The 25,783-nt window shown below is 49.2% G+C and overlaps 1 protein-coding gene across 6 annotated transcripts in view; it reads right to left on the bottom strand.

Moving 5' to 3' along the window:
* Positions 1-25,783, bottom strand: part of GNB4 (G protein subunit beta 4) — a 1,465,460-nt gene that overhangs the window by 617,847 nt on the left and 821,830 nt on the right. For 2 of the 6 annotated variants that reach the window (XM_069618683.1, XM_069618685.1), the window contains one exon: positions 2,110-2,199. The exons of the other annotated variants lie outside the window; for them this stretch is intronic. The gene's annotated coding sequence lies outside the window, so the exon portion shown is untranslated. The remainder of the gene's footprint in view (positions 1-2,109; positions 2,200-25,783) is intronic. 6 annotated transcript variants of the gene reach the window in all.

Here is a 25,783-nt window from a genome sequence, read left to right as displayed (position 1 = left end):
GACATCTGATATGTCCTCGTACGTCAGGTCCAAGCTTTGAGATGTAATTGCTGTATACTCATCCACGATAATAAGATTAGATTTGTTAAGTGTAATGTGTTCATTGTCATCTTCTTCATGATGGTCTGTATGTGTAGTAAGATCTAGTAAGTCATCTGTGATGATTGAAACGTTCTGATCAGTTCCATTTGGCGGTTCAGGTAGTAGTTTTGAAGCGTTGATTTCCACTGGTAAGGCATTAGGTTTCTTTAGTCGCCTCGCAGAGGGTACAGAGTGAATGATCAAATGTTTTGTTGGTTGGTTTATTGCACGTAGGAAGGCCCTTGAACCATTCTGTTTGATGCTTCCAGGTTATTTTTTTTTTTGTTATTGGTATGATATGATATGATTGTTTATTTATATAGCGCCTATACACAGAAGTGTTTCAAAGCGCTTCAAGGAGGGAGGGAACATGGGAAATACAGTACATTCAGTAAAGTCCTTGAGCAATATAGAATGTGGAAAAATAACTACCATAACAGGCCTGACGACATTTCTGATAGTGCAAGTGCCAAAAAACACGTAGGGTATGAGGGAATGGAGAAGGAGAACAAAGCAAGCAGTAACATTACTATGTCTGACGACAATTTACGCAGTGCAGGATGAATACAAGAGGAGGAGGGTTGGGAGGGGGGGGGGCAGGGATAGAGGCGGTGAGGAGGAACGAGACAACTGCTGAGCCAAATTCATCAGGTAAATTTAGAAGCAGGGGGGGGAAAGGAGTACAAAGGGTAGGAGGGGGGGGACAGACAAGCTGATATCATCGGTCAAGAACAGATGATAGGAGTAAGTGCAAGGAGGAAAGAACTCGAGGAAGAGTTTAAGTCCCAAGAGGAGGGGGGAGATGCAAGCAAGTGAGAGTAGGAAGTAGAGGAGGGTGGAACTGTCAGAGCAGGTGTACAGGGCACAGGTATGCAGAAGTAGGCAATCAAGGTGGGTTTAAACAGTTAAAAAACAGTGAATGCAACACAGGAACATGCATAGATGATGGAGCAAGCAAATGCAGTGCGTTTGTTTAGAGGAAGGGGGAAACATGAATGAGGTTAGGGTAAGTCCCCTAAAGCAATGGACGGCAGATGTGTGGTAACAGAATTAGTGCAAAGATCACTACAAGCAGTATTAACAGTGTTAAGATACAATATTCCACTGCGGTGGAATTAGAGACTGTAGAAGATGGCATGCAGATAAGATATCCCCACAACGCGAGTGATTGTAGTGGCACTGAGGGTAAGGGTCCACTGACAGGTAGAGAGGCCGAAACAAGAGTCAACTGGTGATGGAGGTGGCTTTCCTATCTGCGCATTTGTAGCCTAAGTTTGTTTGTATGTCCGGTATCGTTCTAGTGGCAATCGAGTCTAATGGCTGTAGCTGTTGAGGTGGTTGCATCCAAGCCATAACGTTAGACATGACTATTTTTTTCTTCTCTATCACCTCTAGCAATTTCACATAGTCTCTGTTGCCATCTCAACGATTGCTCTGCTTCCGAATCCAATCTTTTTTCGAGTGTTGCTAGAAATTTCTCAATATATACCTGTTTTGTGTAAATTAGGGCTAACAGTGTGGCTTCATCTCGAATAGCATCCTTGGAATCTTCTTGTAATTTAAGAAAAGGTATCATTGATTGCGATACAACTGCTATCAGCATATTTTGTAAATCGATCATAGTTGTTGGAATTCTTGGCTGGTTTAGTTGATCGGCGGTCAGATTCTCAATATGCGGGTCCAGATTATGGGTTTTCTTGGTATGAATTGATGCACTTGATTTCTGGATTTCTTGGTCAGCTAATGGTGTGTAAAAGGATTCTTGAAAGTCATATGAAAAATGTTTTGGAGGGCCTCTTTCCTCAGTTTTTGGTCTTTGCTTTGGATAATTTATTGTTGGGATAGTTTGTGGTAGAATCAACGTTGTTTCTCATAGTTTCTTTTCGTTCGCCGTGATAGAGGGGCAGTGTTTATTAACTGGGGTGGAGGTAGCTTCCGGACATCTAAGTGAGATGTTGCCAAATATTGCTTTCCGTTTCTCCACGCTGTTCATATTGGACTCAATTTCTGTGATATTGTAACACTTACCTTAGACTCCTCGGGGACACTTCGTGATTTTCTGAAACTTCTCAGGGTGCGCAGTTATCCGTTGTTCACTGCCCCAACTGGACTCTCTTTCTATACCACAGAAAAACAAATCACAACACGAGAACAATTGGAATGCGTCCTCATGAAGGGAAAATATAATAGGGCAAATAATCCCAGCAACTGTATTGCTCAATACCTTAGTTGGTGATTTGGTTAGCTCTCCATCCTGCTTCTGCGCAGGGGTGCGTGTTCTGAAGAAGGGCTAGATTATGAGTGGACAAAACAAGGGGACAGCCATATATGGAATGTAGGGTGTTGAGAAAATGCCTAATGGTGAGGTGGAAAAACATTCAACCTATTCCAACAACACAACTGTGACTGGAGAGGTAAGATTATTCACCGGTTCTCCTGGAACTACCTCAAAAGTGCTATTCCTGACAATTCCCGACCAGAAATAATATTGCTAATGAATTCCTTGCAAAAAACTCTCTAATGTGTCTAAACTGAACGTGCACAAACATTTAACCTTTAAGGCACCTTCATGTGTAGAATTTGTGTACCTAACTGTGACAGAAAAAACGGAACACCTCTGTTCCTAGAAACAAAATCTCCACACTAAACCCCCCAGCTCCCTAACACTAATACAATTACTAGGCGGTGAAAACATGCACTTGCCCTTGGAGAATGAATGCAAGCAGAGCACTCACCATTAAGAACAGATAATTAGTGGAGACAGCTAATGAGGTAAATGATACTTGCTGTGGAAAGGAGACAGAACAGGAATGAGTGTCTCGAAAACTCCTCACAGACGAAACGCCAAAAGGAATGCGTCTCCCGCCAACTCCTCACTGACAAACGCCAACTCCCCATAGAGCTCACAGAATAGAAGTTGCAGAATGGCACGGGAAAACAATGACCATGGCACTATAGAGAGGGTATCTATGAATTACAAGGGAACTGAGGAATTCCTGTCAGAGGGATGAACCGGTAAGCGTCCGCTGAACAAAGGGGAGGGGCTTAAGTACTCCAGAGTGACAGAAAACTAGACCGCTTGCCCAATCTAGAGTTGTAACATCAGGCGGCCATGTTGGTTGATGAGGAAGAGCCCTAGTAGCATATCCCAACCCTACCTATCCTTAGACCAGGAATTGTAAGCGGCCACCCAGGAAATTTTGGAAGTTCTTAAGTTCTTTTGAGGGGGGACCTAGTGGTCATGACAGATATCAAGTGAGAGTCTAGCAGCTTTGGTGTTATCTTTAGATGATTGGTCATCATCTTTGTTTATGGTTTGTGGTATATTAAGATGAGCGCTCAGCCATTTTAGTTTTGCAAGTCTAGCTTGCTCCTTTTTGGCTGTTCGGTGTGGATTTTGGAATAGTGAACATGCGGGGGTGGATGTAGGTGGAAATTGATTAGAGCATTCCTGTGATTGGTGGATGATATCTATAGGCGAGGGATCCTTTTCGTTGACATCCGAAGTCTTTTTGGCTGTGGTAATATTGTTCTTCTGAGTAGTCTCAATTGGCGGTTCTTCCGTGTTTGTCTCTGGTGCCAAATTTCGATGCAGGGAAGAATTGCATAGGGACAAGTTACTATGTGGATTTCCAGTATCGTTAGGGGTTGATTGCTGAGTGAACACTGTCTGTTGGTTCATTTTTCCATTGCTAGCTTTTGAAACATCTTCCTTCTTACTCGCTGAAAAAGTTGCGGGCACCTCAGGCTCTTTGTTACTAGTTGTTAGGGAATCATCTTTGTTAGTAGATGTAATAATCAACGTTAGTTCAGTGTCGAGGGTGCACTCCTTTGTTAAGGGTATTGGGTGCCGGAGTGGATCCACATTTGTGTCTTGGGCACATGAAGGCACTTGATCCAGATCTGTGTTAAATTCTGAATGTTGATGTGGGTCTCTATTATGCTCCTTTGTCTTATGGTTTGGAAGTTGAGAGTCTATTTGAAGGCGCTCTTGGTCAATTAATTCCTCCGGAATGGGGTAATTCGATGGCACACACTTAGGTTTGTTTGATATAGTTTGTTCCAAGGTCAGCTGTTTTAGTTCGTTCTGGTTAGAGGCAGGGGAAGAGCCTAGTTTACAGCGTAATCTAGTCTTGGGGCCAGACATGATTTTAGGAGACTTCGAGGACATGATCTTGGTTGCCAGCTTTCCAGGGGACGCTAATGTCTACCAATAGGTGCAGGCTGGTAGCGAGATCAAAGGGTACTAGCCCCGCAGTTTCTCACGCGCAATAAAAGGTTGTCTTGAAGTTTAGTTATTGTATACAAGGGCACAGATATATAATGTGAAGAATCTGCTGTAGTTGAATAAATCGGGCAGAAGCGTGAGAGAACAAAGGTCAGATGCCCCGCAGGCTCTCGCACGACAGGGTCTTTCAAGCTGGAGCAATGGCCGAATGTTCGGGTGCCGATAGCAGATGACTTTACCTTGCAGATACCTGCACACTATGCAATTATCATGTCAAAACTTGACTATTCAGTGATAGTAATCGCCTGGTTTTCGCAGTCTGTAGTGGATGAAAAGTTACTTTAGAAAATGTGTGAGATCAAAGAGCAGATGCTCCGCAGTCTCTCACACGTTAAACAAATGGAACAAACGTGCAAGATCAAAGGGCAAAAGCCCCGCAGGCTCTCTCACGGCAAGCTATTACAGGTTGAGTGAAGACGAAATGTTCAAGTATCAGAGGCGAGAGCGCCACGTCCCACACACTATACAAATATCGCTTTCGGATTTGGCTGTTTGGCAAGCAATGTTTGAGTACTTTGCACAATATGGATAGCGTGTAAGATCAGAGTGCAAGAGCCCCACAGTCTTTCGTAGGCTAGTAAATTAACGTTTTTAGCTCCAGTAGATTTTGGCGTGGGGCGGGTCTATCTATTGAACAGATTTATGGGCTGTGTGTGCATTGAGGGAAAGGCTTGTAAAATCAAAACATGAGTGCTTTGCAGCGTTCTCAGCGCAGCTTCCCACTCGCTTTCGGTTCTTATTTGTAAATAAATCAGAACTTTTCCAAAGAAGGTCATTGGAGGTAGGCAGCTATGTCAAACATGCGCAAAGGAAGCGTTGCGAATAGATCAGTCTTGTATACGTTAGAGGCGGGAAGCGGCGTGTATATTTCACAGCCTTGGCTCATTCAATTTATCTCTCCAAAAAGTCTCGAGACCGAACAGGCGCTAGTGGCCAGCAGTTATCTGGTGCGGGGAACAGCACGGCGAGATTTCTCAGGGAGTGCCGTTCCCTGCTCACTGATCCCTCGACCGAAGGGGCCACACAGTGCTCCGGATGTCCACCCGAATGGGGAGGTTCAGTGCGACGTGAGAGGCACAGTAAGTAAGGACCAAGAATCGGTAGTATCAAGGAATATGGCTGTTGTGTACAGTGACTGAATGACTCTCGATATATTAAGGCATGTGTTCAAAAATGTGGGAAAGTCCAGCAATGGTGTTTTAAGTGGGCGCCGTGCACGTATACGTTGTAATACCAGATGGAAAGTTTGTATTGTTGCTCACCTCTGATTGCAGAAATCCTATGAGCTCATGCATAAACTCGCGGTAGGGCAGGTATGAGCGCGGGAGGCTGCAGGAGTCCTGCAGAGCCCGAAGACCCAAAGACACTGCGACCGACTCCATGGCCACTCCGCGTCAGGAAGTAACTTTTAAAGTGGTGGATGCTGGGTTTCCAGGTCAGTAGAGGTAGAAAAAGGACTAGAGGTTTGTCGTCAGTTCACCTCAGTAGAAAATCCAGTAGCAGGTTGGAAGCAGACAGACCCAAAGACTCTGCGACCGACTCCGCTATTGGACTATTGTTTTGTCTCACGTAATATACACCAAGACCTTGAATCCTTAGTAGTCGTGGAGATGGAGGCTAAGGGACCATTCTCTCCTTAAAATCTGCTGGGCTGGGGGGCGCTGTTGCGCAATGAGAAGATGGCCGCTTAGACCCAAAGCTCCCGCGCCGCCTTCACATCCTTGCGCTGATAAATCCGTCCTTGGGCTGGCAGAATCGCTGTAGATTGGTGTACCGGTTGCGGCCGGGCTCAGGCGTCATCTGTGAAAATTTGAGCCCTCGGCGGCGCTGCATTTACGAACTCTGCCCCCGCGGAGTTCCGCCGGCGCGAGCGGCGCTTCCGAGCCGAATCCTGGTTCCAGGTGAACTTAATCGACAGTCGAGGCTGCAGGGTGCTGCGGGCCGCTGCTGGGCGGGGCTTTCTCCTTGGCGCCGGATTCCGTATCCTTCTGTGAGGACGCTCTGGAGACTCACTGCAGCGCTGGGTGGCCTACCCTTCCCGGGTCCTGGCTTTGACCCGACGCCATCTGCTGGACCACCTCTCCTGATTCTGGTATTATCTGACTCTCGCTGGTGCTTGATCTGGACGCTGCCAATCCGGCAAACCAAGTAAGCTGTTGCCGGGTGCGGAACCCCGCCGGCGCCGCTGGGTCCGTAACCCCCCGGGCTCTTAATCCCCCCTTCGGACGTGGGCCCCCCCCTGCTGCACCACCTGCCCCTCTGAGCCCCTCCGCTTGTCTGCGCGGCTGGGAACGGGCTACATGACATACGTGGACCGCTGGGCCCACGCTCCTCTCTTTTCATTTGGGACACCGAGTCTGCGCCCTGTGGGGTGGGCCGCGACCCTACTGAGATCCGTTGCCAGATCCAATACACGTACAGTGAAGACACAACAATGGGGGAGTCTGGTAAGTCAAACAGAGCCACCAAGACCCCTGGGGGCAAGAAGGGCCCCATGGACACATTTACCAATACGGCTATCCAAACTGTGGCAACTTGCACGCAGCCAGATGAGGAAGAACAGATCAAGAGGGATGTGTTGGACAGGGAGGATAAACTGTCCACGATAGTTCAGAACGGATTTTTGGCTGTCAATACTAAACTGGACGAGATAGTAGCTACCATAGGCTCACTGAAGGCCAGGATCGATAAGGAGAGTGCTCGGGTCACCGAGGCTGAAGGCAGGATAAGTGCTAATGAGGATACTATTGGGCACCACAGTCGTGATAGATCTTATATTAAAGACACGATGAGCAAGCTCCAGAGCAAGTGTGAGGACCTCGAATCCAGGTCCAGAAGAAACAATGTCCGCGTTGTAGGTGTGGCCGAATCCTTCGGCAAGGGCCAGATGGACAAACACATGGAAGAACTGTTTAAATCCTTATTTGGGCCTGAGGCACTGTCTGAACACTTCCTTGTTGAGAGGGCGCACCGTGCCCTTGCCCCGGCACCCAAGCCGGGGGTACCACCACGAACCATAATTGCTCGTCTGCTGAACTACAGAGACAGGGACACAATCCTCCGTTTGGCTAGAGAGGCTGGCACATTGCATTACGAGGGAAACCGTATACATATCTATCCTGACTTTTCCGCCTCCGTCCAGGCTAGCAGACGGTGATATGAACCTGTAAAGAGACTCCTTAGAGAACGGCAGATCAAGTACGCCTTGATGTTCCTGGCCAAAATGAGAATCCAACATGCTGGAAGGTCGCACTTTGAGAACCCATCTGAAGCACTATCCTACATCGAATCTTCTATACCCCTCCCTCCGAGGGGGGAGCGACCTGCCCCGAACAATAGACCCCAGCCGGCGTAGTAGGAATCACATATTTTCATGATTTGGCATTCAGTGGCTTTTTGGCCCTTGTGATGGGAGATAACAGTCAGCCATCTCCTGTGTAAGGTGGCGCTGGTTGACGGTCATGTGAGGCAACATGGCTACCCTGGGAGTATTCCACAAGTTTGGGATTGGTCACTGTCGAGTTGGGGTAGACGGTGAGGGTGGTGGGCGGGGTGGAATGGGGAAAGTTGGGGACTGTTTTCTTCGAACCCCACGGTTTGTTGTTGGATGGTTACCCAGCTGCATGGGTCTTTGTTTCTGGAAAGTTTTTTTGGAAAATGGTTATAAGTTACGGTTGAAACAAGTGGTCTGGAGAGCACTAGCATGGTCCATTATGCCTGACTTGACGTCTGAGGGTCTTGGGTTATTATCCTCACAATCGTTTTGCAAGGTTCTGCTCACGCTTTGAGGGTTAAACTTGTTTCATGGAATGTAAGGGGTCTAAATAATCGTTTGAAGGCCAAGAAGGTGGGAAACTACATGGTCAGGCATGGGGCTCAGATTATTATGCTGCAGGAAACCCATACTGTTGGTTCTGATAATGATTTACTGTTGCCTGGCTGGGGCAAGTCCAGGTTCTGTACCAACTACTCATCCCAGTCCAGGGGGGTCGCTACACTCATACACCCGAATCTTGGGCTCCGACTCGAAGGCCATAACCTGGACCTTCATGGCAGGTATGTTCTGGTCTGGGGCATGATCGCTGGTCAGCAGATATTGTTGGTCAACACATATGGGCCTAACATTGACCCTGCCTTTTATTACGGATGTATACCAACAGATCTCTGCAATAGATATTCCTAATATAATCTGATTTTAATATTGCTATGGACCCGGGACTGGATAGATCCAGCACGATTATTAGAGCGCCAACCAGGGCTGCCCTCACTATGCAAAGTATCCTTTCGCAGCTCTCCCTAGAGGATGCCTGGCGTGTCCTTCACCCGATTACGAGGGGATACACGTACTATTCATCGGTTCATGATTCCGAGTCCAGAATCAATTACTGGTTTGTCTCCCCCTCCTTGATCGCAGGAACACAGGCATGTGAAATACTGGCCCGCACGATGTCTGACCATGCCCCTATAACACTGGAGGTCACTTGTCATAATTGCCCTAGACCCTCCAGGAGATGGAGGATGCCCGGGGGCTTGCTTAGGGACCCCGGGGTGGTGGAGGCACTATACACTGAGATTTCTGAGTTCCTCGAGATTAACATCGACTCAGTCGATAAATGCTCCACTGTGTGGGAATCCTTCAAGGTTTGGGTCAGGGGTACACTACTTTCCAAATCTGTGGGTCTTCTTAAGGGAGTACGGGCTGAACTAGCCCTGACTGAAGGCAAACTGAAAGTTCTGGAGGACACTTATGCTCGCACCCATGACAAAGCCTTGTTAGCTGACATACAACAACATCTCCAGGAATTTAACAAACTAGCCTCCAGGGAAGTGCAGTTCATTGCCGCACCAATCCGAGCCCAGAGATATGGCGAGGGCAACAAGGCGGGTAGGACACTCTCTAATCTACTCAAACAGGACAGGCACACTAATCAAATTACCAGCATACAGAAATCCAACGCTGCGGTTTTGGTAAACGAGAACGAGATTAATGCGGAGTTCGCTGGGTTCTACGAACAATTGTACAAAAATAGAGACACTAAGTCAGCTACTGAGATAAGGGCATACCTTGCGGCATTGTCGATGCCGAAACTCCAAGAGGAGACCCGCCTGACACTGGACCAACCTATCACTGCAGATGAGATCTCTGAGGCGATTAAAGATTTAACTTCTAATAAAGCTCCAGGGTTAGACGGCCTGGGTGCAGAATTCTACAAGGAATACAGCGCTGAGTTTGTTCCATTAACGCTGCGGGTCTGGGAAGAATCCCTTGAATGTAATATATTGCCTACATCCATGAGAGAGGCGTTGATAACTGTTCTCCCTAAATCTCGCCGCCCTCCACAGGATATGTCGTCCTATGGACCGCTATCTCTTAATACGGATGCCAAAATATTCGCCAAGGTGCTGGCCAACAGGCTTTTACCGGCAGTTCCGACACTCGTTCACCCGGATCAGAATGGGTTTGTCCCCGCTAGATCTACTGCACTTAACCTGCGTAGGCTATTTGGCATAATAGCCCAGACTGACCCGGGAAGAAATGCTGTGGCCGTTTCATTGGATGCTGAAAAGGCCTTCGATTCTGTGTCCTGGGCCTACTTACTAGCAGTACTTGAGGCATTTGGGATAGGCCCGAACTTCGTCAGGTACGTGAAGTTGCTTTGCACAAAGCCCGGGGCCCGGGTCCTAACCAACAAGGCAGTTTCAGATATGTTTCTTCTGGGACGGGGCACTAGGCAGGGCTGCCCGTTTTCACCTATACTATTTGCCCTGACAATAGAACCAATGGCCATAGCGGTCAGGCTTTGACATTCCAAGAGGGGCATTAACCTAAAGGGGGCGACCCAGCTGATCTCTCTGTACGCGGACGACACACTACTGTATATCCGTGAACCGAATAACAACTTAGAGCCTGTGATGGCGGAAATTCAAGCGTTCACTTCATACTCTGGCTACTCCATAAATAAGGATAAATCGGAGGTCTTCCCTCTCACACCGGCAACCGGCTGCCCTAGCTCATTGGGTGGGCTGAAATGGTCTAGTGAATCCATCAGATACTTGGGAATACTTGTGTCACACGGTAAGGATAGGTTATACGCTGATAACCACGACGCCACATTACAGGCCCTAAAGACCAAGCTTCTATTATGGGACCGCCTTCCGATATCATTACATGGCAGGGTAGCGGGTCTTAAAATGGTAGTCCTACCTAAACTTCTATACCTGTTTGTAAACATACCGATCTGGCCGGGAAGACTCTTCTTCACTAAACTTAAGTCAATGGCTACAGCCTTCCTTTGGCATGGGGAGACTCCCAGAATTGGGTGGGGAAAAATAACTGAACCATACTCGTCGGGCGGCCTGGCGGCCCCGGACTTTGAATTATATTATTATGTGTCCCAGGCCCAGTTCTCTAGCTATTGGTATTCCAGGGATGGCGGCCCACCGCATGTTGATGTAGAGGAACTCACCACCGCTCCCACGAACATACAGTCCGTAATCTTTGATGCCCACTATAAGGACACGTGTGATTTCAACCTGGTTAGTTGTACTGTTAAGGCCTGGAGGGCAATATTTGGGAAACTGGGATTGTCGACCCTGTATAACCCGGAGGTCTCTCTCTGGAACTACCCTGGTATCCCTCCGACACATGATGTTTGTCTGCGATCAGCCTGGGACCCGGGGACGAGATGCACCTGGGAGATATGTTCATTGAGGGGAAATTCGTAACCCTTCAGCCGATAACTGGTGCGCTCGGCAGAGGCCCACTAAGGCTACTGCAGTACTACCGTATGAGATCGGCTTTCCAAAAATACTGGGCAATACTTCCCTGATGAACCCCCTACACACCCCTGCGTTCAGATGATCACGGCCGGGGGCCGCTTGAAGGTGTCCAGCCTATATGCCATAGTACAGACACACTCACCAATAGCTAATCTGAGCAGAGATAAATGGGAGAGAGATCTCCAGATCCAACTAGATGATAAAACTTGGGACAGCTACTGCTCTCTCACCAAGAAGGTTTCCCTGAACGCCGGACTATGAGTGATCCAGTTTAAAATCCTTAACAGGTTGCACTATACCCCTGCCAAAATAGCCAAGTTCGCTCCTGATGCCCCGAGTCAATGCCCCAAATGCAAAACAGAGTATGCTGGCTCGTTCCACATGTATTGGAGCTGCCCGGTGGTGACTGAGTTCTGGAGGGAGGTGGCAGATGTACTTAATGAAATCACACAAATCCCCCCCCGGTGTTGATTCCACTGAAATACTTATTTGGGGATATAGGAAAGTGCTCCGAAAAGATCAGAAGACTATTTAATGTCACATGTGCAGTGGCCAAAAAATGTATTCTGCAACAATGGAAAAACCCGGCACCACCCACTATGAAACAGTTCCTCCGGGAGCTGGTCTATGTGAATGAGGCTGAAGAACAGTTTGCCCTCACATGCCCCTCTGTGAGCAGACCCAAGGACATTTGGGGCCCCCTCAGAATGTTTCCTTGTGATATGATCCCTGATGATGACAGTGATGTTTAGACTAGATACCCCTTGTTGATTCAGGTTATATGTACTGCTACCTCTCTATTTCTGTATCATGTTGATTTTAATTTGTACGATGCTGCTGGTACTGTGTTTGTGTTTCCGAACCACTAATAATAAAAAAAATCTTAAAAAAATATAATCTGCTGGGCTAACCAAGCTCTAGGCACACGCGATAACAAAACTTTAGAAATAGAGATCTCCCAAGGTCGAAATCGACTTCGTCTCTTCAGACAGGATGTTCTAGCGATACCTTCCTTGTTATACTCTAGATTGGAATCACTGAAAGGGGCTCCCAATTATGTGCCTCTACTGGCGAGAAATGATCAAGTACCGGGTCATGGGTTTAAACCAGTTTGTCAACAAACATGTTCAATAATAAATTAGCGAACAAACGCAAGAGACACAGAGCAGACCTTGAAGCCTTCAAAAACACGCCTTTAATCAGTCGAACGCTGAGCAAAAGAAAGCGCCAACAACAGTATAAAAACTGGTTGATAAGTTTTAGAGTGGAACGTATGCAGGAGGACGGGGAGAAGATGTTGGTGATGCTTAGCCAAAAAAAAAAAACAAATCCAGACTCCTGTGGGAATGGAGTAAGAAAGTGGTAACAACACAGGCAGTCTTGCAAATAAATATGGTCAACGAACAACAATGGCTGGATCATTTCGAACAATTGTTGATGAACAAGGCAATAGATCCCCATTCCCCGGCGGACTGGGGAGTCCTATCGAACTTTGCATTAAAGCAGGCGCCCGAGGCATGGTTGGAATTCGCCCATGTTCTCTTTTCCAAAGTCCTAAAAGAAAAACGAATCCCTCCTTTGTGGAAAAGGGCAGTCATTATCCCAATCTTTAAGAAGGGAGTAAGAACTGACCCGGGGAACAATTGTCCTATAGCCCTCCTCGACAGTTTGGGTAAAATGTTTGCTTATATCTTATTGAAGCGTCTCTCAAGGTGAGCTATAGACTCAAAACATCAAGACCTCAGACAAACTGGTTTTAGCTCGAGGTATAGGTACTGGCCTGAATCTATTCTTGCTGAACCTGTTAAAGCTCCAAACCATGAAGGGCAAATATAAGTTATATGTTGCCTTCGTGGGCTTGGAGCAAGCATTTGACAGTGTGAACCAGGAAGTTGGTGTAAATTGCAGGACTGGAAATGCCCTTAAGGTCTACTGGAACCAACGGAAGCTCTCTACTCAGACACAACGATGCAGGTCAACCTAAATTCCCTGGGATTGCGATCTAAAGTAATCAAGCTTAATAGGGGCCTTAGACAGGGCTGTCCCCTGGCCTCTATTCTTTTTAACCTTTATATCTCCGGCATAGCTAATTCACAAAATGGGCCCATGGTTTCCCCCCCTAAACTTAACGGGACCCCGATAACATCTATGCGGATGATCTGCTACTGATCGGCAAAACTCCAAGAGGACTTCAAATGCGATGACGCCCTTCATTCCTATATGCTCTCAAACGACCTACGAGTAAATACAAACAAATCCAAGTTTCTGATATTATTGGAGGACTTCGAGACGGCCACCTCTAAATTCCAAGGGCAAATAATTCAACAACCGCTGGAATGAGTTAACTCGATCATCCATCTAGGCGTATGTGTATTTTTTCCTCTAGTATAAGTAAAAAAAGGCGTTTTAACGCCCAAAACAGGGGTTTGGGGGGGGACCCCCCCCCAAAAAACAAAACAATTCGACCCTTTTTTTCGGTCAAATTGACTCAAGCATATTGTCATTCGATCAAATGCATTCGAGCATTTGACCTATAACCAAAAAATCTGTTTGCGGAGCCCGCTAGGGGGTGCGGCGCAAGATGGCCGCAAGCTAGTGGAGCTCCGGATCAAGCAGGGACAGAGCCGCTCAGAAGATGCAGAAGGGAATGATTGCAGTAAAAATCATTTGAGGATCAACTTAGTTCACAGCAACAGGATCCAGGCGAACTTCGCAGCATTCGAATTGGAGCAAGACTCGCAGGGAAACTGCATTTTCCTTACACCGCTGTATGCACGCCAAAACTCTTGCTCTCCCACCATCTGTCATCGGGCCAATGGAGGTAGGAGACTGCGGCAGCCAGACGCACAGCGGTGCGGGCTGGACCCATAGAACATCAAAAGCTGCCGGCTGGTCCCCACAACCTGCATCCATGAGCCTGGTGAGCGCGCGAGGACATGCACCAGCGTGGTTTTGAAGCCGAACGGAGATACTGTCGCACCACCGTAAGCTTGCCAAAATCCCGGCTCTCTTCCATCGGACTTCGGGACAGTGGAGGCGGGACACCCCGGGCTCCCAGGACGCTTAGCGGAGCAGGTGGACCCAGCAAACTCTGCTGCCTGTCATCTGGCCTCCACCACGGGCGATCACTGGCCTGGGGGGCATGTGGGGAGCCTGTCGGAATCGCCACCGTCTCCCAAAAGACATTTGGCAGTGGGGGCGGGAGGCTTCAGGCGGCCAAGGCGCACAGCGGGGCGGGCTCATTCCAGCAATCCACACAGCCTGCCGTCAGGCCCCCACTTGTCGCAGTCACGCCAAGGGAACCCAACAACAAAAACCGACGGACACCCGGACGCCAGAGAGGAGGCCAGAGACCACGAGTTGGCAAGTTGCATAGTGGGGTGGGAGGAACCACCATACTCCACCACTCGCAGTCGCTGGCCTGGGGGGCGCATGAGAGCCTCCCCTCACGGACATTATGGCAACAGAGGTAGGAGTCGGCAAGCAGTCAGTGCGCACAGCTGGGCGGGCTGAACCTCAGCTTGCGATCGCGGCCCTGGGGGGTGGGGGGTACAGGCGGACACGAGGTGCCACAGACCTGCAGCAATGACCCAGTGGCGCCAGCAGAGCTCAGCGGGAAATACAACGTATCCCTGGTCGGCACAGAGGAACTGGGGATGCCCTTACAATCATTCCCACAGGGAGGTGGGGCCAGCCATGTGGGAGCCACACCATACCCAATGTTCCTAACTGGCATCAACGCCAAGGCGGCCCCCTTGAGCTGCCGCCCCTCCCCCCCTTCACGTATGCAGCGGCGAGGAGGATTCGGCCTGTGTAAGGCCCAGGGCACAGGGCCTCATACAACTGCACCAAAGGAAGGGGGGGGGGCCCGGAGCCCTAACAAACAAGGGGGGGCATTAAGGAGCAGAGACAACTGGCATCAAAGCAGTGGGGGTGTGCAGCAGCATTGATGTGTAGGCCGGGGACCGCTTCCTGCCCGTGCACCTAGCAGCGCCCCCCCAACAACCACCTCATTAAAGACTGAGGACATGTGTTAACAAGGCGCCCTCGGGATCCAGGCTACAATACTCGCGCGTACTGAAGAGGTCAACCTCGAGAAGCTCCCAGCACTGCCAACGTAACGCAGCGGGGTGCTGGGTCACTCCTTCACCACCCCCCCCCCACGCAAGTACACTCCTGTGCTCGCAAGTCTATTGAACAAGCAGAAGTCAGCATCCCCCTAGACGTCGTGACTCCCAGAACGATCAATCCTACAGTCCCTGCCCACGCCAGGAAGGCAGCCAGGCACGTTGGGTCAAACAGGCATGCAAAAAGGACTTTGGGCTTTGGTTTCAGGCGAACCTCCAGTACCAGAGACACCCAGCCAGCTCCGGAGATCTATCCGAAACAAGCGGAGATGGATGTCCAGACACAGCTACAGGCAATCCTGGCCGAGTTGAGAATCATCGGACAAAGTACGCAAGAAACTAACACTACTGTCCTGGACATCAAGCGGTATCTACAGGACGTCCAAACCAGCCTGGCCGCACAATGCTAACGCATCACTGACAATGAGCAGCGGATCAGCGCACTGGAAGATAATTACACTACCGCCAGAGCGGATCTTGATGGGGTCATAAGGGAGGTCCAGAGAGTGGGCGAGAAGATCAATGACCAAGAAAATCGCGCCCAACGGAATAACCTCCATCTGTAGGGCTACCCGAAAACACCGAAGTGACGAACCTCGAGTCATACATGCAAGACTTCCGCCGGGACACCCTCAAAATAGAGAATCCTCAAGACATTACGATCGAAAGGATCCACAGGACACCCATACCCAAGCCCCCACCAGGCTAGAGACCCTGGGTCGTAACCATGCGCCTGCTCAATTTTCAGCATAAAATGCAGATCCTCAAAGCATACAGGGCGGCAGGCCCCATAAAAATTGGGGAGTCGATCATTCGTATCTTCAACGACTACTCACAGAAAGTCTTGACGCCGCAAAGAATTCAACGCAAAGAATTCAACCTGATCTTCGAAGCCACGAAAGACTCGGATCTTCGCCATTACCTAAAATTCCCAGCAACTTGGTGTGTTCAAATAGATAAACAATGGCATAGCTATGACGACCCGGAGGCAGCATGGCGCTTCCTACAACAGCAGGAAATAATAGCGAATGACCGCGAACGTCCTGCACCCGTGCCCCGGCTACGTGACCTCGGGCAGTCTCCTGGCCTTGAGGGGCCACAGTCACCTGGGAAATGGCAAAAGGTTAACAGACGCTCGAGAGGCCGGGGGCCGAAGCGCTGAGGCCCTACCCTGGCAATGTTAAATCGCACAGTACTTGCGCACCATTGGTCCACACCTGCAGGGCACAAATACACCAAAAAAACCTGGATCCTGCTAACAGACGCGGATCAGACATCGTTACCATGCAACCATGAACCATGCGCTGCCGAAGCCGCCCCCGTGGGAGTTCCACCTGCGGCCTCATCTGGCCTCCACAGCGGCAGAAAGCACCCGGGGTCGGGCGGGGCTAGAAGGGTGAGAGAGCTCATATTATAGGGCATCTCTGTCACCTTCGGCCATGGCACAAATGCCACCTGTTGGGGTTAGGCAATTTGTTAGGCTGACCCAACGTTTGATACTTACAGTTACGTTATTAGTTATCAAAGGCTCATGTTGGAGACAATTTGTGTTGCTTGCTCCCAGGGTAGACACTTGCCCACATATACCATGGCACTTACCATGAACTTACTGACACTAACATCCAGGGCCAAGGCCACCCCAAAATGTGCAGGGGAATGCTTAACACAATGTCAGGCGGACATAATCTTCCTCCAGGAGACACATCTGGGGCCCACTGAATCCGAAAAACTGAGGAGAGGATGGGTTGGTACTGCAATCCATTCCCCGCGCCATGCGAAAAGAGGGGTCTCCATACTAGTTAACAAAACGGTTCCGCTCCAGATCTCACACACAATCGCTGATAAGGAGGGCCGGTACATCCTCGCCGAAGGCCAATTATTCCAACACAATATCACTCTCCTGAATGTATATGCACCCACATCAGATAAGCCGCAGTTCTTCACGAGGATGTTTGCTGAGTGTGCACAGTTCTTGGGGAACCTTATGTTCATAGGAGGCAACCTCAATCTAGCACTTGACCCCTTCTTGGACCGCCAAGGCACCACCATGGGAAGCACCCACCCACCTAAAAAGCAGATTGCCCTGCTGACGCTAATCCATGACCTCCGCCTAGTAGACATCTGGAGAGACATACACAGGCAAAAAAAAAAAAAGACTTCACTTTCTACTCACACCCCCACGACACCTACTCCAGGCTTGATTACTGGCTGATCCCTGCTACCGCATGCCACCTGGTGAAATAATGCAAGATCCTCCCGATCACCATATCGGACCACGCCCCAGTCAGGCTGAAGTTCTCCCTCACAGACACACAGCGCCAACCTCCCCCTTGGCATCTTAACCTACGCATATGCTCCAATATCCTGACCTGGTAGAACAATTAGCGGAAGAAACCGATCGGTTCTGGGAATGTAACCTAACCCAGGACTACTCTGAACACAGATGTTGGGACGCCTTCAAAGGGTATTTGAGGGGTCAATACATCTCACGATGGGAGCACAAACGTAAAACTTGGGGGTGGAGGCGGGGGGAGGGGGAGAGGCGGCCCGCCTCACTGAAGAGCTAGGCAAACTCGAGCAAACTCATAAAATATCCAGAAATAAACTCCTGATACCCACTCTGAATAATCTCTGCACTAAAATAGCCCAACTATCGACCAATAGGGCTCAAAAATCCTACACCAGCTGGACCCAAGTGTATTACTCAGATAGCGATAAACCTTTATGGTTTATGGCCCTAGCTCTGAAGCGAATGCAAGCATCACAAGCGATAATCTCCATCCAGGATAAGGAGGGGAGACAAGTACTTGGGGACACCCAGATTAATGCTAGATTTAAAGAATTCTATCAGGAGCTATACACTGCCGCTGATACCCCCCCCCGTCCAGGAAATTGATACCTTCCGAGATTCGATCCGGATCCCCAAAATCCCAGATGAGCATGCACCAAATATGGGAGCCCCAATCACAGCCGCCGAAATTTCCAACGCCATAATGGCACTATCGCCAAGCAAAGCCGCAAGCCCAGATGGGATTCCCATAGACCTATATAAAGAGCTAGCTGAGGACCTGGCACCCCGACTGGAAGCAGTGCTTAGCGAAGCAATATCCCTAGGCCATCTACCCCAATCGATGCTCGCTGCTAATATTATAGTTTTCCACAAGGGAAGGAGGGACCCGACGATCTGTGGCTCCTACAGGCCCATATCGCTTATAAATACGGATGCCAACATCCTTGCGAAATGCCTGGCGAAACGCATCGAAAACTGCCTCCCGACTATCATTCACAGGGACCAAACGGGGTTCATTCGAAATAGACACTCCAATGACAATGTCAGGCGGTTACTTACTACACATAATTGCGGGGGACAAATACCCGGAGGACATCATTTTGGCAGTCAATGCCGAAAAGGCCTTCGACAAAGTATAGTGGGAGTTTATATTTAGAGTCCTGCCAAGATATGGTTCCCCCCCCTCTATCTCATTCGACTGATCATGCTTCTATACACTGGGCCCATGGCTGCTGTTGTCACAAAAGGCACCACCTCCCCTGCATTTGAGCTACAATCGGGTACGCGTCAAGGATGTCCGCCATCACCTCTACTTTACGCCCTCTCTATAGAGCCAATTGCGATCAAACTCCGGGCAGACAGGGGCTGGACGGGCATAGCGCAGGCTGGCGAAGAGCACTGCATCTCTCTCTCTACGCGGACGGCATGCTCCTTTACATCAGCAATGGCCACATCTGCCTCCCTTACATCCGCACACTACTCATGAAGATTGGCCCAATGGCGGGATACAAAATTAATTTCAGCAAGTCTGAGGTTATGCCAATGCACCCAGACATACCATGGGACCCCGGGGGGATGCCCCCCTTCTCACTACAAACGCAGCACATTCACTACCTCGGCATACACATTAGTGCCACACTGAGCGACCTCAACTACCCGCAAAAAAATAGCAGGTATATGTCAAGATCTGAAAAAATGGGATACCCTGAACCTCTCTCTAACCGGGTGAATAAACGCCCTAAATATGAATTCTTTTCCTAAGCTCACGTATATCGCTATGATGATCGCTGTTAGCCCAACTTCGATCCCCATAAAAGAAAATAAAAAAATGGAAGAAGCAATCTCTAAATTCATTTGGAAGGGAAAGAAAGCAAGAATCCACCAATGGAGATCGAGATGAAACCCCTGAACCCAATCGAAATCATGGCCATACCCCCTAAGACACTCCCGCCTCGATTCCGGAAACACCCTGTTCTTGGGCCTACTCTCATCCAATGGCACAAACTCAGGGCAGCTCAGGGGATCCAAACAGGGCCAGTAATCCACTGGGGTCACGGGGAGAAGCCACCGTAGACAAGACCTCGGCTGGACTAACGTAAGAATAGACATATTCGAAGAGGCGGTACTGCAGTCATTCCAAGATGCCCGAGCGAAACTGGGACTGGGACGGGGGGATTGGCTATTATACAACACTATCTGCACCATGAACAGGCGCCACACTGCGCTCCCTCTCCCCCCCCCCCCTTCGACAGTACTCGATCCCTGTGAGGCTGAGATGGAATAACACCTCAACGCTTTCCCACACCTCCATACATTTGATCAAATGGCAATTCCAGATAACCGGCTGGCGGAACCATACGCTTGCATGTCTCTGGGCCGCAGACTTAGGGGCCCAAATGGAAGCAGCCGTCATCCTCCAATACCAACGCCATACCCTTGTCATCTACCAACCTCAGAAACAGAGAGATTCAGTTTAAAATACAGTGGACAAATATGACCCCTTCTACTCTGTACCAGATGGGGATATCCCAAACTAATACATGCTGGAGAGAATGCAGCGCCCTGGGCACGATGGGGCACATTCTTTGGCACTGTCCAAAGATCTCCCAATACTGGAAGGAGGCGCACAGACAGATAAGGGGAATTGATGGGTCCAATGTGGAATTCACACCCGATGTTATGCTCCTGCTATTAACTGTGTAAAGTGTGTACCTATATTTTTAAATGCCATTAATGATATTGTTAAAAAAATATATATCTGTTTGCCCAGGGTACAGTCTTACATCGCAGATTTGGCAAGTTTTCAATGACCCCATTGATTTCATTTTATAACCAAAAGGTTATACCAGTTCTCTCGTATGTGGCAGAATCATGTTTAAACCTCAATTGACAAATCTTGGAACTCCTAGAAGGGCTTTTTTAGAAGCGAATTGTGCTTACTATCCCTGTATTCAGTCTGTGGAAATCCCTCTTTCATAAATCCTTGGTGGCCCATATGATCCTGCAGTTGACCATTCTAGGACGACCTATCATTATTCCCATTCGGACTATTTATCTATATGGAAAACGAAATGCATTAATTGCCTAGAAGACCTGGAAAAAGAAACTCCATCAACAGGACTGGATATTGACCCCAGGCTAAAAGATAGTCTAAACACTTGAAACAGGTACCTAAATACCTGAAGACATTTCCCTGTACAATCGTGCAAGGGCATTTCTCGAGTATTCGTTTAAATTTGTACCCCACTAGGGAAATATTAGTTGCCAGGAAACAGCTGAATGAGGACCAGTCGTGTTGTAGATACTGCCTAAATCCCTCAGAGACAGAATCATTTAAGCATTTGCCAATTACATGTGTGGGCTGGACAGCCCGGACTCTGTTTCTGGGCCCTACGATTGCAACAGCTCCAACACTAGGCGTAGATGATTGGTGGTTAAAACCCCTAATGGGCAAAAGCCACATTTTGGTTTTTGCTCCGGTTAGGCTCTTGAATGGAATTCCCTGAGTGAGTCCTGAGACCCATGTATAAAATTGGGAAACAATATTGTGCTTTTGAAGGCATATGGGAAATAGTGTGGGGCGATTGGGAGAATTGTAGATCTAGCCTTTTTATTTTAGTGTTTCTTGGGGTATACTTAGTTAGGAACAGCGTATAATATATAGATTTTTTTATGAGTCGTTATTTCCTTGTTGGATTGTGTTTGTATTTTTCTGCCTTTTTCTTCCTATGAATTTTGTACATGGAAACTTGGAAAGCAATTTTCATCCTTGTTTTTAATTGTTAATGGTTTCAAATAAATAAAACAAAAACATTGTTTTAAAAAGAAATTACATATCCACAGGAGGTGACAAGGCTCAACAGAAGCAATTAACTCTTACCTCCGGAACAGACTCACCACAAGCTAATAAGTTGCATAGCACTGCTTGGCCGACACTTGACCCCTCCCTGGAATCCGTCACGCAGAAGGTGTGCGTGGACCTTCATGTAGCAGCCTTGCCGATGTCCAGCAGGGCCACACCAGACAGGAACGCTGTCGTCGCACCTATCGCTCTGGTGGAGTGGGCTCTCGGACAGCCGGGCAGCAGTCGGTTCGCCAACTGATGACAATGCATGATGCAACCGAGAGCAACCTTGAAATGGAAGCATTGGACAAGGCCTTCCCATGGTTCACAGGACCAAAGTTCAAACAGTTGTGAAGTCTTCCGAAAAACCTCTTGTGCGCGTCATGTAGAACTTCAAGGCACGAGCAATGTCCAACAAGTGCAAGGCCCTTTCAGCCAGTGAAAAAGGTTTCAGGGCAAATACAGGTAATACCAAAATTTTAACAGAACCTGCAGCATGAAAGAGTGGTGCATGCGTAGCACCACCCTCGATTCTTGCAACGTCAGGTATGCTTGCATGGGCTCAGACCCCTGAGCCCATTAAATGCCTTTTGGGCAGGCTTTCCTAGTAGCACTTAGTGAATAGCTAGATAGAGATGTACGCCGAAATCCAACTAAACCGAGTTGAGGTTCAGATTTCTCTTGTGGGCTATTTTTTTATCCGTTTATAAGTACTATGTATGTGTTTTGACTAACGTCTTGAACGCAAAGATAAGGCTGAGTGTAATCTCTTCAGCCTACATTGCTTATGTTGTATATCAACTGTGTTTTTTGCACCTCTTTGTTTTATGTTAAAATTGATTTACAGTATTTCTATTAATACAAAAAAATGTGTACCTAACCAAATGCTTAATACATTTAGATGAATGGCGAAAAATGCTTCCATATGGCTGCATATGATTGTGACATTTCTTGTATACAGGTGCTCGTCAGATAGGCGTCAAATTCAGTACGCCCCAAACTTTCACACCTTTGAAATAGTAGAAATTTAGCTTCAGATTTAAATAACTTCAGGACAACCGCTTGTGTTATAATTTACGTTTCCCCAGCCCCGATCAGAGAAGGGGATGGTCCTCAAGTACAAAGCTTGCAGGATAGGGCCTGCATCTCACCCACCCTCTGGGCAGAGGTGAGGGCCACAAGAAAAGCCATTTTCCACAAGAGGAACGAGAGGGGCAGGATGCATTGGCTAGAAGCCCTCCACCCCCACCCATGAGCCTTGTAAGAACCATGTTGAGTTCCCACACCGGTGCAAGAGCCTTCACTGAAAAATGAAAACAGTTTTGAGGAACTCCTTGATGAGTCGGTGAGACCACAGTGAATATCTTCCTGGAGACCTGGTATAGCAGGAGATAGCAGCCAGATGCGCCTTGATAGACGCTTGTGACAGGCCGGTCTTGGCCAAGGAGAGCAAGTATGGAAGAATTTGCGGGGAAATCTTATGCGACCAGGACCTTGTAACAAAACGCTTCCAGTTGTGACCATAACACTTAAAAGTTGACGATGCACAGGCCTTGCCGTGGATCACTGAAATCCACAGGCCACTCATATCCACCAAACTCTAGGGCTGCAGGAGCCAAGCCCTCAGGTTCAGCGATCCTGTGTTGTGATGCCGGATTGCATCTCCTTCTCTGTTGAGAAGATCCGGAACTACCGGCAGCTTGACCGGGGCGATGCCGACAGGCTGAGAAGGTCCGGATACCAAATATGCCTCGGCCACGCCATTGCAATGAGTATCATCCTGCATTGGCACGGTCCTTGTGTGTTGATGACTCGTAACACGAGAGGCAACAGAGGAAACACATACAGGAACAGGCCTTCCCATGGGAAGGAAAACGCATCCCCCCATGCTCCTCGGTTGGTGGAATCTGCTGGTAAACTTCTGGCATTTGGAATTCGCTGCCGTCGCAAACCGATCGATCTGGGCCCTGCCCTACTTGACGAAGATGCAGTACACCTGGTCCTGCCGAAGTTCCCACTCGTGGCAGGAGCGCAATTCCCTGCTGAGGGAGTCTGCAATGGTGTTCTTGACTCCCACTACGGGAAGAGGAATATCTCTTGTCCGACGGCCCAGCGCCACAAGTCCTGTGCTTACTTGGAGAGCGCTTGGGATCAAGTGTCCGTTTCCCGATGTAGAAACATTGTGGTGGTGTTGTCCATAAAGAGCCTCACCACCTTGCCCTTCAGAGATGGAAGGACCCAGAACACCACCCGTAGCTCCAGGATGTGGATATGGAGAGCCTTCTCCTCAAGCAGCCACAGGGCTCTACAGTGTGCAGACGTCCTGTGTGGGCTACCCAGCCTTCCAGGGAAGTGTCTGTGGTGACCGTCTCCTGGTATTGATGGTTTAGGAAACCTGTGCCCCAGGTGAAGTTGGAGCAGACAGCCCACCACTCTATCGCCCGATTGAATTCCTCGTCGAGTGGGATCTTGTCTGTGAAGCTTCCAGACACCTGCATCCAGCGAGCGTCCAGGAACTCCTGAAGGTTGCATCTGTAACCTGCAGAGCCGGATGAGGTTGATGCAGGACAAAGTCATGCCGAGCAACAACTCGATCGGTTGCACTGTGGCGGTCTTCAATGACAACAGCCACTGCACCTTCCCTTGAATGGCCGCTACCCTCTCCTCCGAGGGCGATGCCAGGCAGGACACCGTATTGAGTCTGGCTCCTAGGAACAGCGCATTCTGAAATGGTGTCAAGCAGGACTTTGGATAGTTGATTGAGAATCCCAGATCCGTCAGTAGCTGGACAGTCGCCCTTCTTGTGTCCGACAGCGAACTGTCGCGAGTGGGCCCGGATGAGCCAGTCGTTGCGGCACGGGCATAACCTGTAGGCGTTGATGGGCCGCTACCAGTGCCAAGCACTTTCTGAACACAATGGGGGCTGACTTCAGTCCGAAAGGTAGGGCCTTGAACTGGTAGTGTGGGTCCTGCACTACATTGATGTGCCTTGTGAATGGCGACGCCGAAATAGGCGTCCACCAGGTCCAGCAACGTCAGGAAGTCTCCTTCCTCCAGTTGGCCGAGCACATGCTGCAACGTGACCATCCTGAACTTTTGGGACTTTATAAGTATTTGTTGAGACGTTGCAGGTCTAGTAGCGCTCTCCAGGCTCCCGTCTTATGTCTGACCAGAAAGTATCTGGAATAGACTCCAGAGATCCCTTCCCCCCCCCACCCCCCCGAGCCGTTGGGGAACTAGCTTTATCGCCCCATTCTGCAGCACAGCCCGTACCTCTGACAGGAGCTGAGGAATGTGCTGCTCCTGACGGGTAAACTGAGGGATCTGCGGACACCTGTGCTGGAACTCCAGGGTGTGTCCCTGGGCATGAGCGTCCAGCACCCATATGTCGGTGGCGATCTTCCACTCGCTGATGAACCTGGTCCGCCAGCCACCCACCGGGGTACATGCGTGGGGGTCCGATGTCCCGGCCGGTTTAGGCCTGTTTCAGAGCCAGCGTCCTGCCCTGTGTTCGACATCGACGTGGTCCTTCGCACCTGTATGCCTGGGAACAGCCTCTGTCTTCCTGGGTCATGGATCTGGAAGGCTGACAGTTCGAAGAAGAAAAACCTTTGGAAAACCTGCTTGCTTGAGCGAAAAGAAGACCACTGTTGCTGGAGAGTGCCCAAGGAATGGGCCGTCTCTGTATCCACCTTGGTGGCCTGGTCAACGACCTTCGCAAACAAGTTCTCTCTGAAGGACATGTCGAACAACTTCGCCTGGATCTCCTGCTGGAAATTCATGGCCTTCATCCAGTCTTGTCGACTAAGGCAGACACGGGTCCCTATCTGCCAGAACCCTGTGTCGGCGACATCCAACGCCACTGTAATGGCGTGATCAGACGCAGCTCCCCCCTCTTGGAAAAGAGCGATTGCCTCCATCCTCTTATCTGGGAGGAACTCCAGAATAGGGCCCACCTTGTACCACAGCTCCCTGTCACTGGCTAGGATCGCCAGTTCTTTGGCCGCCTTGATCGTGGACGCTGTGATGCAATTCACCTTCCTTCCCATGGCATCCAGCTTCTTCCCCTCGCTGTCCAGAGGGACCGAAGATAACAAGGACGGGTTAGCCGACCGTTTCCTCGCAGATGCTGGCACCACCGAATCCGGTGAAGGTTGCAACCTCAGGGACTTGGGTGCGGAGTCCGGCACCCGATACTTCTTCTCCAGTCCATCCCGTGTGTCTGGAGTCCTGCAAGGATTCTTCACGAGGGCCAGGCCCTCATCCCACACGTCATCCAGAAGGGGCACTGCCATGATTGTCTTGCTCCTGGACTCGCACCTCTGGTACAAGAAACCCTCCTTCCTGGTTTCTTCAGGCACAAGCTGAAAAAG

The sequence above is a fragment of the Ambystoma mexicanum genome, chromosome 10, assembly GCF_040938575.1.
Source record: "Ambystoma mexicanum isolate Mex_15411 chromosome 10, UKY_AmexF1_1, whole genome shotgun sequence".
Classification (NCBI taxonomy): domain Eukaryota; kingdom Metazoa; phylum Chordata; class Amphibia; order Caudata; family Ambystomatidae; genus Ambystoma; species Ambystoma mexicanum.
The sequence above is the reverse complement of the archived record's forward strand: the minus strand, read 5'-3'. Positions and strand labels throughout refer to the sequence as shown.